The sequence below is a fragment of the Jaculus jaculus genome, chromosome 10 (genome assembly GCF_020740685.1).
Source record: "Jaculus jaculus isolate mJacJac1 chromosome 10, mJacJac1.mat.Y.cur, whole genome shotgun sequence".
Lineage (NCBI taxonomy): Eukaryota > Metazoa > Chordata > Mammalia > Rodentia > Dipodidae > Jaculus > Jaculus jaculus.
The window spans coordinates 58,392,189-58,406,538 of record NC_059111.1 but is presented as its reverse complement, the minus strand read 5'-3'; positions in this window follow the sequence as shown (position 1 = coordinate 58,406,538).

Genomic DNA, 14,350 nt, shown 5'->3' with positions numbered 1-14,350 from the left:
ATTATACCTGAATGATTGATATAAAAACAACATTCTTTCCTTAAGGCCACACATAGTCCCCCTTGCTGGAGGAATAATAATTCTAACCCCCATCTATTCCATAATACAACCTTAGCTAAGGAATCTACATTTTTCTCTAAGTAAGTAATTCAGCCTGTGAATGTCTAAGTCTATACTTGATGTTTTCCTTGAAGGGTGAGTGCTGCAATGCCTGCTCCCGCCCCTACCAGGCCTACATTGGGAAATGTTGTCACCAACCAGACAGTACATAAGGCACCGGGATCATACCCAGTAACATACAATCTTATTCCCTAGTTCTTTCTATTATCCCAGGACACCTGTCACCCTTTTTCTGTAAACTTGAGAGAAAAAATTACAGGTCTCATTTCCTTTCAAGGAAGGGAGGTACCATGGTCCATTTTGGTCCCTGGTCTGGTTCAGTGTTATGGTGATAAGGTCTCCCTTAGTACAGGTTCCAGAAGACACACATTGCCAGCCAGCACAGTAGAAGGCTTCATATCCCCCACAGCCCCCTTTGATTCTTGCTTTCCCTGAGTGCCTAGAGCATACATAGAAATAAGAAATTTCCTGATTTGCCACAGATTCCCATGAGTCACCCACTAGTTGATGGAGGTCGAAGATCAAATCAGGAAACCAGGTTTCCTATGGGACAAGAATTTCCCCTGTTGCAGTGTTGGTTATTATCCAGGTCAGATTATAAACTTAGTGGGGAGTAGCTGCCACAATACATACAGTTAGGAGCACAGTCAGGATTAGGAGCATTTGACTTGAAGCTTGAGTGGGGTGCTGCGTTTCCATTGTGGCTGATAGTCCTCAGGTTCAGCCAGTGGATCTGCTGGTCAGATGTGAGTGTGATGAATCCAAGTGGCTGTGCTGTCCATCTTCACAGCGGAAGGTGTGGTCAGGATGAAGATGGAGGGTGCCTTCCAGTGGGGTTCCAGTGTCTCATGGCAATAGCGACACCCAGTCTCCCGAATTATTTACATATTTTAGATTTGAAAATAACCCTTTGAACATCTATACTTGTTTTTCTTTATTATAGAGTTAAAACTATGGGGAAATGTTATGTCTTAATGTTTGTTTCCCCTCTTGGAAAGCTCTTGCTACTTAATAGGACATTCATATATGTAAGGTATTTTTTATCTTTGGTTATACATTTCTCTCTGAGTTTTTAAGACCATGAAGATAGCCACATTTAATTAAGGGTTAGTTTTGGATGTCACCAATGGCTCTCCAAAGAGACTTTATGGACACAGAAATAGCCCCATAGCTTACTGGTGTCTTTTATCTGTTAGGATGAGTCATGGCCATGCTGGCCAAGTAATTTTTCCTTCTTTGGGAAGTCAGGAGGACTGATTGCTTCTCAATTGTGACTCTCCTGTTTCAAACTGTACACCAATTTTGTTTGGGTCTCCATATCTTCCCTGCTCAGGAAGACAGGTGACTTACCAGGGGATCAGTGTAGAAGTGTCCCATCATCTCCAGTGGCCTCATAACCTGGGAGCACAGGCCAAAATATTGGCACTTCTTGCTCTGATGATTCCAATTGGCTTTGGCTTCTACATAGGTAATTAACACACTCAGAAAGGAAGTAACATCAGTCTGGATGTATGGACATACAGAGCACATTTGATTGCTGAAATAGGCTTAGTTAAAGAATGGCACAAGGGCTTCTAAAATCATTTTGTCCTATCTTTAAAATTTTAGTTGTACTATGGCAGCACAAGCCTTGTATACAAGGCATATAAAGTAGGCACATCTCACATTTTAAATATCTGATATTTATAAATATCTCATATTTTAAATATCTAATATTTATAAATATAGGCAGAACCTGCTACCAGTCTTGAAAACAGTACCAACTGATTTACAGAGTAACTCATTTAACCTAGAAATTATCAGAAAAGGAGAAGTAAGACGGAGAATTCTGTTGTTTTTAATAATCACCTATGAAAGTTGAAGTTGACCTAGAACATAAATTCAGTAATTATATTTATGTTATCATGTAATGTATTAGCACCTGTGTTTGAAAACATCTTTGATTAGTTCAGATACCTGTGTGGGTACAAATTACCCAGAGAACATTGGAAACAGAACCATAGAGCTTGAGTTTTTTAAAAAACCAAAACAGCTAGCTAAATTTTAATATAACCCATGATAAATCTTTTTGAAAGAAAAAAAAAAACTATTTGAAAACCAATGATTTTGGCTTAAACTTGATAGCTATTGATTTTATGTACCACAGAAATTTTTATTAACATAAAAATGTTGTGTTTTACCCATGACTTAAATTTGATAGAGCTTAAGCAAGCTATCCCAACAAATCCCAGGAAGATGAAAATTATTATTACTGAAATTAAATCATTTAAACCTAAGTGATTAAGCATAGTTATGACCATTCAATAGAATTAGCATAAATAATATAGAAGCTATCTTTTTTTAAAATTTTTTAAAATTTATTTATTTGAGAGCAACGGACACAGAGAGAAAGACAGATAGAGGGAGAGAGAGAATGGGCGTGCCAGGGCTCCCAGCCACTGCAAACGAACTCCAGACGCGTGCGCCCCCTTGTGCATCTGGCTAACGTGGGACCTGGGGAACTGAGCCTCGAACCGGGGTCCTTAGGCTTCACAGGCAAGCACTTAACCGCTAAGCCATCTCTCCAGCCCTATAGAAGCTATCTTTAAAGTCACAATGTCTTTAGGTATGAGTACTTCACCTTTTGAAATTAACCATTTCTATGTGAGCCTTTATCTTTAGAATAGTTAAAACCTTGATGAAAAGAGGAACCTAATTTACTTTACTGAGAGAGTCTTAAAGCCAGTTTTATAACTCTTATATCATAACAAATTAGCATCAGTGACCTGCTAATGAGTGAGGCCTTATCATAAGACTCAGTTTTTCACTGATTAAAACCTTGGCATCAGGTAAACATTAGACTTAATCCAATTAAATGTTTCAATGAAGGGGCCCTTCCCCTGATATACACATTAGGTAAGTCTGATGCTTGTCTTATGTAAGGAGTTTGTAACCTGATAAAATACCTTGACTAAGTTGACCTATTTAACATTTTGTCTAGTGAGAAATTTTATCTAACAGATGTGACTATAGATGTTCAAAAGAGAAGAACTAAAGGGAACCACAGTTATATGCTGTATTCCTTTTTCCTTGTCAGAGACAATTGGCCATTTTGTCTTTAGTCAGAGTCTGGGGGACACATGGCTTAAACTTGCATGGGGTCTGAGATAAAGGGGGTCCCATTTGTGTTTTCATAGTCCAGCTTTCCATGAATTTAAGTAGCATATGCTGGAAAGAAAGAGCAAAATGAAATTACAGAGCAGAGAGATAAGCATCCTGACAATTTTTTCCTATTCCGAAGTTGTTTGTTTTTACATAGCAAATTTACCCATTTGCAAAACACAAGGTGATAGACTCTTGTCTATATTTAACCTGGTTAAACCTCCAATTACAACTGTACTTATGACTTTGTGACCCACCTAGCATAGGTATCACCTGTGTCTAATATAAGATGAATTTAGATTAAGACTGTGTCCCTATATAAAACTTTTAGAGTATCCTTAAGAGTCTGTAAACAGTTGAAAAAATCTCTAACTTTAGGCATGGTGTTTAGGTTTAGCCTGAAAATTTTTTCCTACATACACACATCTTTATCCACATACTTTAACATTCTCATTTAAGTACTATTTAAAAAGCATTTTTAACGAGCATTCTATGTCCCAACATTGAAAAATTCCTTCTCAGTTCCTTCAATTAATTTATCTCATCCTATTATTAAACACCTTTCTTATAAGGTTATTATAAAAAACGACACCAAATTAATTAATCCTATTACTTACTAACAAGTGAGTAGTCTAAAGATAATTTCATGTCATTAATACCAATAAAATACTAAACTAAGTCAAATATTGTTGCTATCTTGAGGCAGGCTGGCCTAGAAGTCAGGTCAGTTGCCTCCTCCTTTTAAGTACATTAAAAAAAATTTTAATACCTGACAAATTATAAGCTACCACTTTAGAGAGAATTCTGTTGTTTTTAATAATCCTCTATGAAAGTTGAAGTTGACCTAGAACATAAATTCAGTAATTATATTTATGTTATCATGTAATAAAGTTGACATATTTTTTATGTAAAACTTTACTTCTTTATAGGTTGTAGTTAAATGTGACTTTTTTTCTTTCTTTCTTTCTTGCTGCTTTTTGGTGCACTGTTGCAGCTGGGCAGGACTTTTATACACCTTAGATCAGTCCTGCCCTACTCCCAGCACTCTCCAGGGGTCCAGTCTAGAACACGTGGAGGTAATGGCCAAGACGACTGCCGGGAGGCCAAGGATTCTGACTACCTGAAGGGGAAAAGGGCTCCAGGACTGCCAGGAGGCCTCTGAAGAAGGCGGCCCACTGGGAGGCCAGTGAAGAAGGAGTGGGTCTGCTCAGAGGCCACTGGGAGAGGAGGCGGAGACATGGCACCTGCATGGGAAGAGGCACCATTGTCTGTCTGCCACCTGACTCTGACCCAAGCTGCTTTGGAGTGTTTGCAAAGCTGGCTTGTAATTTTGCTGCTTAAAGGAGTGAGGGGAATTTTTCTTCTTGAGCTTTTCATTTCTTAGCCAGATGAGCTATTCAGGTCCACTTGGATGCCCAGAAATCCATAAATGACCTGGAGGACTTTTTCCCAAAAGGAGCCTGCCTCCCTCTGGGAGAGCTAATTCCCTTAACTTTCAGAAGAGCTCTTATTCCATGGATCTGAGATCTATCTATCTATCTATCTATCTATCTATCTATCTATCTATCTATCTATCTATCTATATTGGTGGGAGGCAATGTTATCCATGATAGAGAAAGATTAGAAATGCCAGGACCAGAGGGCAACATTCCCGAGGGCTGATTAGCACATGGGGTTGTCCCCAAAGCTCTGGGAGTGAGCCTGTCCACAAGTTTAAGAGGCTTGTGACCTGCCCTACAGGCTTTTAAGAGGTCATTGTGTTACCAGTTTTTTTGTGTGTGTCAGAGAGAAATAGAGGGTTTTTGCCAACACCCAACAGGCTGTCGGGGTCCAGGTAGAGGACAGCTGGCCTTCAGTCAATACTGAAGAGTGGCCTTGGCCAAGAGACATCAGTTGCCAGTTCGTCATGTCTGGTCCTGTGCAATGGCACAAACCGAAAATAAAGGAGGAGAAAGAGAAGCCTGCCAGCCCTCAAAAACATGGAGGCAAGGATGCATGGGCTGATGTCTCCCAGTCCCTCTGGGAAAGCACTCACCCACCCTGTCCAACTCATAAGGTCCCTGTTCAGGCACCAGCTGTGGGTTTTTGGATTTTTGCTTGGGGGGGCCACCGCAGTTCACCCCAAAGTTATCCAGGCAACTGGGGGTGGGGTTAGCATGTGGAGAGAGAAAGACAGTCCCAGGAGAAATTTGAACAGCTCCCTCCTTACCTGCTGCCATGCTGAAATCTCAGTCTGCTCTAGTCAAAGGGGAGAACGTATCAGTGACAGCCTGATTATTGGTTGGACTCCCATCAGTTCTCAGAACCAATTTCCAGGCTTCAGTCTGGCTTCTCTCTTTCCTCTGTAGTAAAGAGAACTTGTAGCAATTGTTGACAATCATCCCAAGTTGATTACTATCTTGGTCTGGGGGCCCCATAACCTGAGGAAGGAATGCTGTGACTTCAAGGGGCCCTAATTTTAATGTCCTGAAAGTGGTCCATTGGTAAAGAAAGTGGGGTAGTCTGCGTCTGTCCCATCTGTCCAAGCACACAAATAGTAATTCCAACAAAGACAAGGAAGGAAAGACAACAAAAAGTACACAAATAGTCATTCCAACAAATAAAAGGAAAAAAGAGGCAGCAAAAAAAGTTCAGCTGGCCAGTGACTACAAATTGAGACAATAGCCTCTTGCTTTGTCTCTACAGATAGGGGAATGAAATCCCCTCCAGGTGGGCCTGGGGCACCCAGTACCCACCGTCCAGGCAGAGTGGCCAGCTACTACAAAATTGAGACAACAGCCTCTCCCGTTGTCTCTATAGATAGGGGAATGAAATCCCCTCGGAGCAGGCGTAGGGCACCGAGGACCAGTCTGAGCAAAGTGGCCAGCTACTACAAAACTGAATGAGACCATGGCATCTTGCCATTGTACGGTAGTGACCCACGTTGTCTCTACAGATGGGGGGATGAAATCCCCTCTGGGTGGGCCTGAGGCACCCAGTACCTGCCATCTGAACAAAAGTGGCCTTCAGGGGTGCATCTGCCCCAACCACAATTTTCTGAACAAAGGAACGAAGGACAGGTTTTCAGGAAAGATAAAACACAGAAGCACAACACAGAAGCACACGTACCAGCCAGTGACCTGAGATCCTCATGTAGGTGATCCTCAGTAGTCTCTGAGGATATTCTAGAGGGCCCCCAAATGTTATGCCCAGTTCTCAGCACCTCCAGTGACCACCAAGGAGAACCAAACATGTATGCAAGAACAAGGAGCTTTCATTCGGACTTAAGCTCGGTCTCCTGACTTCACCAATGCAGTGGATCCATGCAAGAGCCCTGAGTAGTGGGAGGGTAGGGTTTTTATAGGAATTTGAACATAGAAGAAGGGGATGGGTACATGAATGGTTGATTTAAACAGTATACTCTTCCTTTGGCTTAGGATTTTGGTTGGCAAAGTTGGCGGGCTGGAGCTAGGGGAATTGAGTTCATCCATGTCTACAGGAATGTATTATGACTTCAGGAATGTATGGCATAATATATGGCATAATCGGTTTAGCTGTTAAGCCTACTCTTACGGCAAGGTCAGCGGGCTGGAGCTAGGGGAACTGAACTTTATGACTTCAGGAACGTATGGCATAATCACTTTCCAATAACTGTTAAGCCCATCCTTACTGGAAAATAAAAAGTTAGACCTTGCCAGGAAACAGAAACTTAGGTCTACTGAGGACTCTGAAGCCTGTCATGGCGTCCATCTGGTTCCTGAGTCCTTCAAATACAAGAAAGCAAAGATAAAACTGGAAGAAATACAAAATAAGAAAAGTGGCAAGAATAAATACACACCTTTTAGTAATAACTCAATATCAACAGCCACAATGCACCAACCAAAATATACAGGTATTCAGATTGGGCTAAAAAGCAGGGTCCTTCCATTTGTTGCTTTCAAGTAATCCACCTTTCCACAACAAGTAGACACTATCATAGAGTGAAAGGTTGGAAAATGGTATTGCAACCAAGTGGGCCTAGAAAATACCCAAGTGTTGCTATCTTAATATATGGTCGGATGAACTTCAGTCCAACATTAATTAGGAAAAATAAGAAAGTTCACTTTATATTTATTAAACCAACACTCCAACAGAAGGACCTTACAATCCTAAACATATATGCAACTAACTAGAAACGAAAAAGGCACTATTTCAACAGATACCAGAGAAATTCAAAAAAATCATAGGAACATACTACAAGAACATATACTCCACTAAGTTTGAAAATCTCAAATAAATGGATGATTTCCTTGATTTATATGACCTAAAAATTAAATAAAGATGACATTAACAACTTAAATATAGCAAATATGGAGATCCAAACAGTTATAAAAAAATCTGCCAACTAAAAAATGCCCAGGCACAGATGAATTTTACTAGACCTTCATGGAAAACTAAGACCAACACTCCTCAAACATATTCATAAAAGAGAAAAGGAAGGAATCCCTTCAAACTCTTTCTATGAAGCCAGTACCACCCTGATACCAAAACCAGACAGAGACAGAACAAAAAAAGAAAATTACAGACCAATCTCCCTCATGAACACAGATGTAAAAATTCCCAATAAAATGTTGGTAAACAGAATACAATATGAGAAAGATAATTTACCCTGACCAAGTAGACTTTATCCCAGAAATGCAGGGATGGTTCAACATATGCAAATTAATAAATGTAATATATTAAATAAATGGAATGATGGACAAAAATCACATGATCATTTCATTAGATGCAGAAAAACTTTTTGACAAAATCCAACATCCCTTCATGATAAAGGTCTTACAGAGACAGAATAGAAGGATCATATCTCAACATAATAAAAGCTATTTATGACAAACCTACAGCCAACATAATACTAAATGGAGAAAAATTTTGAAGCTTTTCCATTACAAATCAGGAAGAGGACAAGGGTGTCTACTGTCCCTGCATTTATTTACGATAGTACTGAAAGGTTTAGCCATAGCAATAAGGCAAGAGACACACATAAAAGGGATACAACTTGTAAAGGAAGAGATCATTAGTTGCAGATGATATGATTATATACATAAAGGACTTACCCTAAAAACTCTATCAGCAAACTGTTAGAGCTGATAAACACGTATGACAATGTAGCAGGATACAAAATACAAACTGATAAGTCAGTATCTTCCTATATGCTAACAACAAACATACAGAGGATGAAATGAGAGAATCACTTTCATTCACAATTGCATCAATAAATAAATAAATAAAGTATCTTGGTATAAACCTAACCAAGGAAGTGAAAGATACCTACAATGAAAACTTTAAAACACTCAGACAGAAATTGCAGAAGACACTAGGAAATGGGAAAAATATCTCATGTCCTTGGATTGGAAGAATCAATATTGTGAAAATAGCAATCTTAACAAAAGCAGTTTACACATTTAATGTTATTCCCATCAAAATGTCAATGCCATTGTTCATGGAAATAGAAAAAAAAATCCTAAAATTCATTTGGAAGCACAAAAGGTCCTTGGACATTGTTGCAGTCAAGTTCACATTGCTGGCAGAAATCACCTGACCAAGATCAGTTTGTGGGAGAAAAGGTTTATTTTGGCTTACCAACTTGAGGGGAAGCTCCATGATGGCCAGGAAAAATGGCAAGAGCAGAGGGTGGACATCACCCCCTGGCCAACATCAGGTGGACAACAGAAACAGGAGAATGGCAAGGGGAAACTGGCTATAAGACCCATAAGTCCACCCCCCACAAATAATCCCAAAATGCACTGCCTCCTGAAGACGTTAATTCCCAAATCTCCATCAGCTGGGAACCTACCATTCAGAACAACTAAGTTTATGGAGGCAACCTGAATCAAACCCACAAACATCTAATACAAATTTGAGTAAAAAAATAATACTGGTAATATCACCATACCTGATTGTGTTGGTTTGGTTTAGGTGTCCCTCATAAATTTAGGTGGTCTGAATGCTAGGTTCTCAGCTGATGGAGATTTGGGAATTAATGCCTTCTGGAGGCAGTGTAGTGTTGGGGATTGGCTTATGGGTGTCATAGCCAGTTTCCCCTTGCCAGTGTTTGGCACACTATACTTTTGCTACTGTCCACCTTATGTGGGCCAGGGAGTGATATCCACCCTCTGCTCATGCCATAGTTTTCCCCTGCCATTGTAGAGCTTCCCCTTGAGCCTGTAAGCCAAAATAAATCTCACCTATGTGAGTTGGAATAAAAGTCAGTAGCAGTATGCTAGAAAGGGGACATAAGGAAATAGAAAGGGAGGGAGGGGGTACATAAAATGATGGCATTGTACATATGCAAATTGAAGAACAGATTACTGGGGGTGGAAAGGCACATGTGAAGTCAGGAAAAGAGAATGAATAAAAGAAATGTGGGGGAAGGCTAGTCAAAATCTATGAGGGTATGGATAAATCATATGCAAACCTACTCTTTTGGACAATGGCACACCCAGAATTTATAGATTGTTACTAGAAAAATTTCAGTGTCAGGGATGGCTTATCTTCCAGTGAGCTGTTGGCCAGGGAGGTCCCTGATGCCCCCAAAACATTACAACCCTTTGCTGAGGCTCTCGGTTTCCCACCAGGAATACATGATAAGACTCTATTGCTGAAGATTCCACATACTTGTGCTGCAAGATCACTGAGAAATCCTGCTGGAGCTGACTTAAAACCTCCTAGGTGTATACCAGCTGACAGAAAGCTAGAAAAAGCTACACTTCATGCACTTCCATGGGAAAGAGAGATCACCAGGGTGGTAAACAATAATGGACACTGTAAGCCTTAAATTTAGCCAGCCAGGCCAAATGAGCCAACAGGTACAATAGTGGCATGTTTGTTTTGGAGAAAACCAATCACTCTCTAATTGGACTAGAGGCTCTTTCCATGGGAGGAAATGCATGCCTGATACTGAAAACCTATTATGGAGGAATTCATGAGCCCTTAAGGTATAATGTCTGCTGGTGTCTGGCTAAATGTATATACTATGCTCACCAAGCTGCCCAGTAAGCACTTATGTTAATGTTCATACCCATATATTAATGCTACTCTCTTTTGGTTAGAGAAGCATCTTTTTAGATGGTGATGACCTCTAGGATGACTCAAAAGTCACCACAGTGCTGAGAAGAAGTGACAGAGGAATATTCAGCACTGAAACATCTTTATCACACCTTCCAAGGCTCAGGGTCCATTGTAGAAGAGGTGGTGGAATGAATATAAGAGCCAAGGGAAGTTTAGGACTGTTTAAAGAGCAATCTCCCAGACACAAGATGGCTGGGATATCCATGACCTTACAATACCTGACACTACCTACACAAGATGATCATAATAGGAGAAAATGATGATGACTTTAAAATAAAATAGAGAATGATTGGGCCCGGGGGTTATAATGGAGAATGGAGTTGCAAAGGGAAAGTGGGAATGAGGGAATTAGTACGGTTTATTGTCTAAAAAAGTGAAGGGAAAAGCATTTACCTAATTTCTCTCTGTGGGGCATTGTGCTTTGCCCTTTACAGGTTTTATTTAATTCCCTTTTATTCCCTGGTAATGTTTACTTTTTGTGTGTTTTAGAGAGAATCTATATCTAATCTATATCTATCTATAAATTTTTTATTTCCCCTGTCACACACAATTAGCAAGTGGCCCAGGCTGGATGTGCCCTACTCTGTATGCCCCCAGAGCCCACTTGGAGTATGTTTTTCAACTCCAGATTGCTTATTCTTGCACATCACATTATAATTGTCTGCATTTTTGGGTTTCCCATAGGTTGTGAAGAACTCATTGATCTCCTATTTCACACTCCTCACATATTTGGTATGACAATACAGAAAGATCAGAACTATGCTCAAAATATAGATTTATGACCACAGGAAATGACTCCGTCTTCTTATAATATTGTTTCTGGTAGAATATCCAAGTCCAGCTGTTGTAAGAAAGAATCATAGTAAAAAGGGTAAAGTACATTTCTTACATCTAGGCTGAATTATTTCTCCATCAGTTCTAAATTCAAGGATATATTTACTCTCTGATGTAATCTAAGCTGGGCATTATATCTGGTGAACAATAAGGGTTTACTTCTCTTATAAAGAAATTCTTTGCTGTAGTTAGTCTTACCTCTGATGCCCTTTGGTCATATGACTGCAATGAATTGTACTTACATCAGGAGAACTACTCCAAAGCAGAGGCTAGTATGATGCACTTACTCCATTTAGCTGTATTTCTCATTGTATCTCTGTTCAAGAGATAGAAGTAAAGGTTTATTCCCTTGGGGGAACTTCACAGGGCTGGCAGTCATCTGCAGGCTCATGATTGGGGCTCTGAACACCTTGGAAACACACAGGTAGCCGTCTCCTGGTGCTCCATTGTGCCAGCTCAAGGTTGGCCAGGGCACTGTTGCTCACATTTGTACAGTTGAAATTCTGCAATGCTTTGGAAAGAGAGAGGTTTTTTTTTTTAATTAATCTTCCAACATAGTCAAATGTTTTGTCTTTTAGTATGAAAAAGATAATAGGGTAGACACTTTCTGTTGTCTACAAAATTTCCTCCCATTTTGCTAATAAACCTGTGATTTAATGGGGCTCAATGACTGAGCCCTGGCTTGTGACACTGATTTGCCTAATTCCATTTTCCCATCCTTGACTGGTACATGGGATTCAAGTTTCTCCCACAAGAAGTGCTGGGGGATCTGGTGGAAAGACATAGGAAAGTTCATTCTCTCCTTGAGGAGAGAGAGCTGTGTGAAGGTAAGGTGTTTCTCTTTCTTTTTTCCTTCCTTCCTTCTTTCCTTCCTTTCTTCTTTCCTTCCTTTCTTCCTTCCTTCCTTCCTTCCTTCCTTCCTTCCTTCCTTCCTTCCTTCCTTCCTTCCTTCCTTCCTTCCTTCCTTCCTTCCTTTATATATCTCTGTCTATCTGTCTCTCTCTCTCTCTCCCTCTTTTGCCCTGATTTTCCTGCTTTGGCAGACTTTTTGTGATGGGCATGCCCTGCCCTGTGGTCCCACAGAGCTCACCTCCTCACTCTGCTCTCAGTAAGAAGCACGGTTGGTGCCTATGAGAAGGCTAAGAAAATAATCCATGAATCTATAGGCTTGGCCTAATTACACTCTTATTTACGTGTTTGTGTGTGTGTGTGTGTGTGTGATATGCATTTTTGTACTCGTGCATATGAGTTTGTGGGTGTTTATGTACTTGTGAGCATATGTAGAGGCCAATGTTTTGTGTCTTCCTCAATTGCTCTCCACCTTACTTTTTGAGATTGGGTCTCTCATTGAACCTGAAACTCACCAATTTAGCTAATGCCTAGTTAGCCAGAAAATCCCAGAGATCTCTTGTTTATGAGAATCACAAAACTCTCTTTATTCATCCCTCCTTCTCTCCTCTAACACCTACAATTCTAGGAGGGAAGGGATGCCAAGACCTGTCTTCTGGTATAGTAATTGAAGTTACCCATAGGCTAAGAGGAGGAATGGCCAGGCCCCCAACCCCTAACCCTTACCTCTGCACACCACGCAAGTGTCCTTTCAAGGCAGGTTCTTTCCTTTCCCATAAACCCCTCTCTGGCCTTTGCTTGCTCTCCTGCTGCGAATGTATGCATCCCCCCTTTCTCTTCTCTATTCTCCATTCACTCCCTTTACCCTATCCCCCATTACAATAAAGTGTTGGATACAAGAAATTGTCTGTGAATCTCCTGATCTGAAGCTTCTCTCCCTTGTTTGGATCATGCCATTTTATCCTGATTTTAAATAAGACCCTGCTCCCGAGACACTACCGGCTTGGTCTTTCATTGTAAAGCCTTCACCTAACAAATGTGTCTACAACTGGCTTTTACATGGGTATTAGAGATCTGAATTCAGTGCAGCATGATTTGTGACAAGTACTTTACCTAGTGTCCCACCTTCCAAGTTCCAAACTTGCACTTTTGAACTGATTCTAGAACTGAAACTTCAAATTTTTTCATATCAAAAGAAATCGAATGGTGTTATCATTTAAGCTTCAAATGATCTTGTGTGTATTTGTGTGTGTGTGTGTGTGTGCTGGGATCTCTTGCCCCTGTAAATGAATGCAAACTCAGGTTTACTTAAATGGCTGGGGAATTGAATCTAGAACTGCAGGCTTTGCAAGCAAGTGCCTTTAACTGCTGAACCATCTCTCCAGACCTGATATGGTATTTTGTTACTTGTAGAAAGTATTGTGAGCACTGAGTCATTGGTAAATGCAGATTATTTGTTTCTTGCCCTCCCTTCCTTCCTCCCATGACTCAGATGTCAACATCAACACAGTGATTTCACACTGCAGTTTTACTGAAGAGTTAGAGCAGCTGCATCTTAGGTTTGTTAATTTTTTGGGTTCTTGTATAATCCTTAGAAGATTGAGTCAATACAAAGTCTTTACCTAATTACCTATTTCTTAGGTGTCTGTTGTCACAAGTAAGGTATGTTAAGATTTTGAGGCAAAGTAATTGCTTATTTTCAGTGTTTATTATTATTTATGTTCTGAAAAGGGCAGAGAAGGAATAATTAGAATATGGTGTTTAATTTGATACCAGCAAGAATATATTTTTGTATGTGTTTTCTAGTCAGGATAACCTCAAGTCCTTATAACCTACTTCTACCTATTCTCTACTTTATATGGTATCTGTCCTAGGATTTCTTTGCATTTTCTTTGTAATGATATACACTAACTTTCCAGAAACTTTGGAGACCACTGTAAATAATTTATACTCTGACAAATACCTGGCCAGGGCATAGGGAGCAGGGCATTTGTGGGGTCAAGCCATACATTACTCTGACTGCTGGCAGCTCAACTGGACCTGGGGGCCCTGGGCGAAAAAACCTTCTCCTTTACTACACACAGTGAAAACAAGAAGTGTGTCTTATGAATATTCTGAGGATTTATTCTTCTGCCAGGAGTAGATGGCCCCCACTGCTACCTTAAACCTTGGCCAGAAATCCCCATGGCCCTTGGTATTGCTATTAAGATATGGTTATTTATATTGAGATGCATTCTATTTATCTCCTCTTTAGTCTGCATGCCTTCTCTTTAGGTTGCCAGTGTATTTCTGCAACATGTGTTGTGTCTATCAACACTAG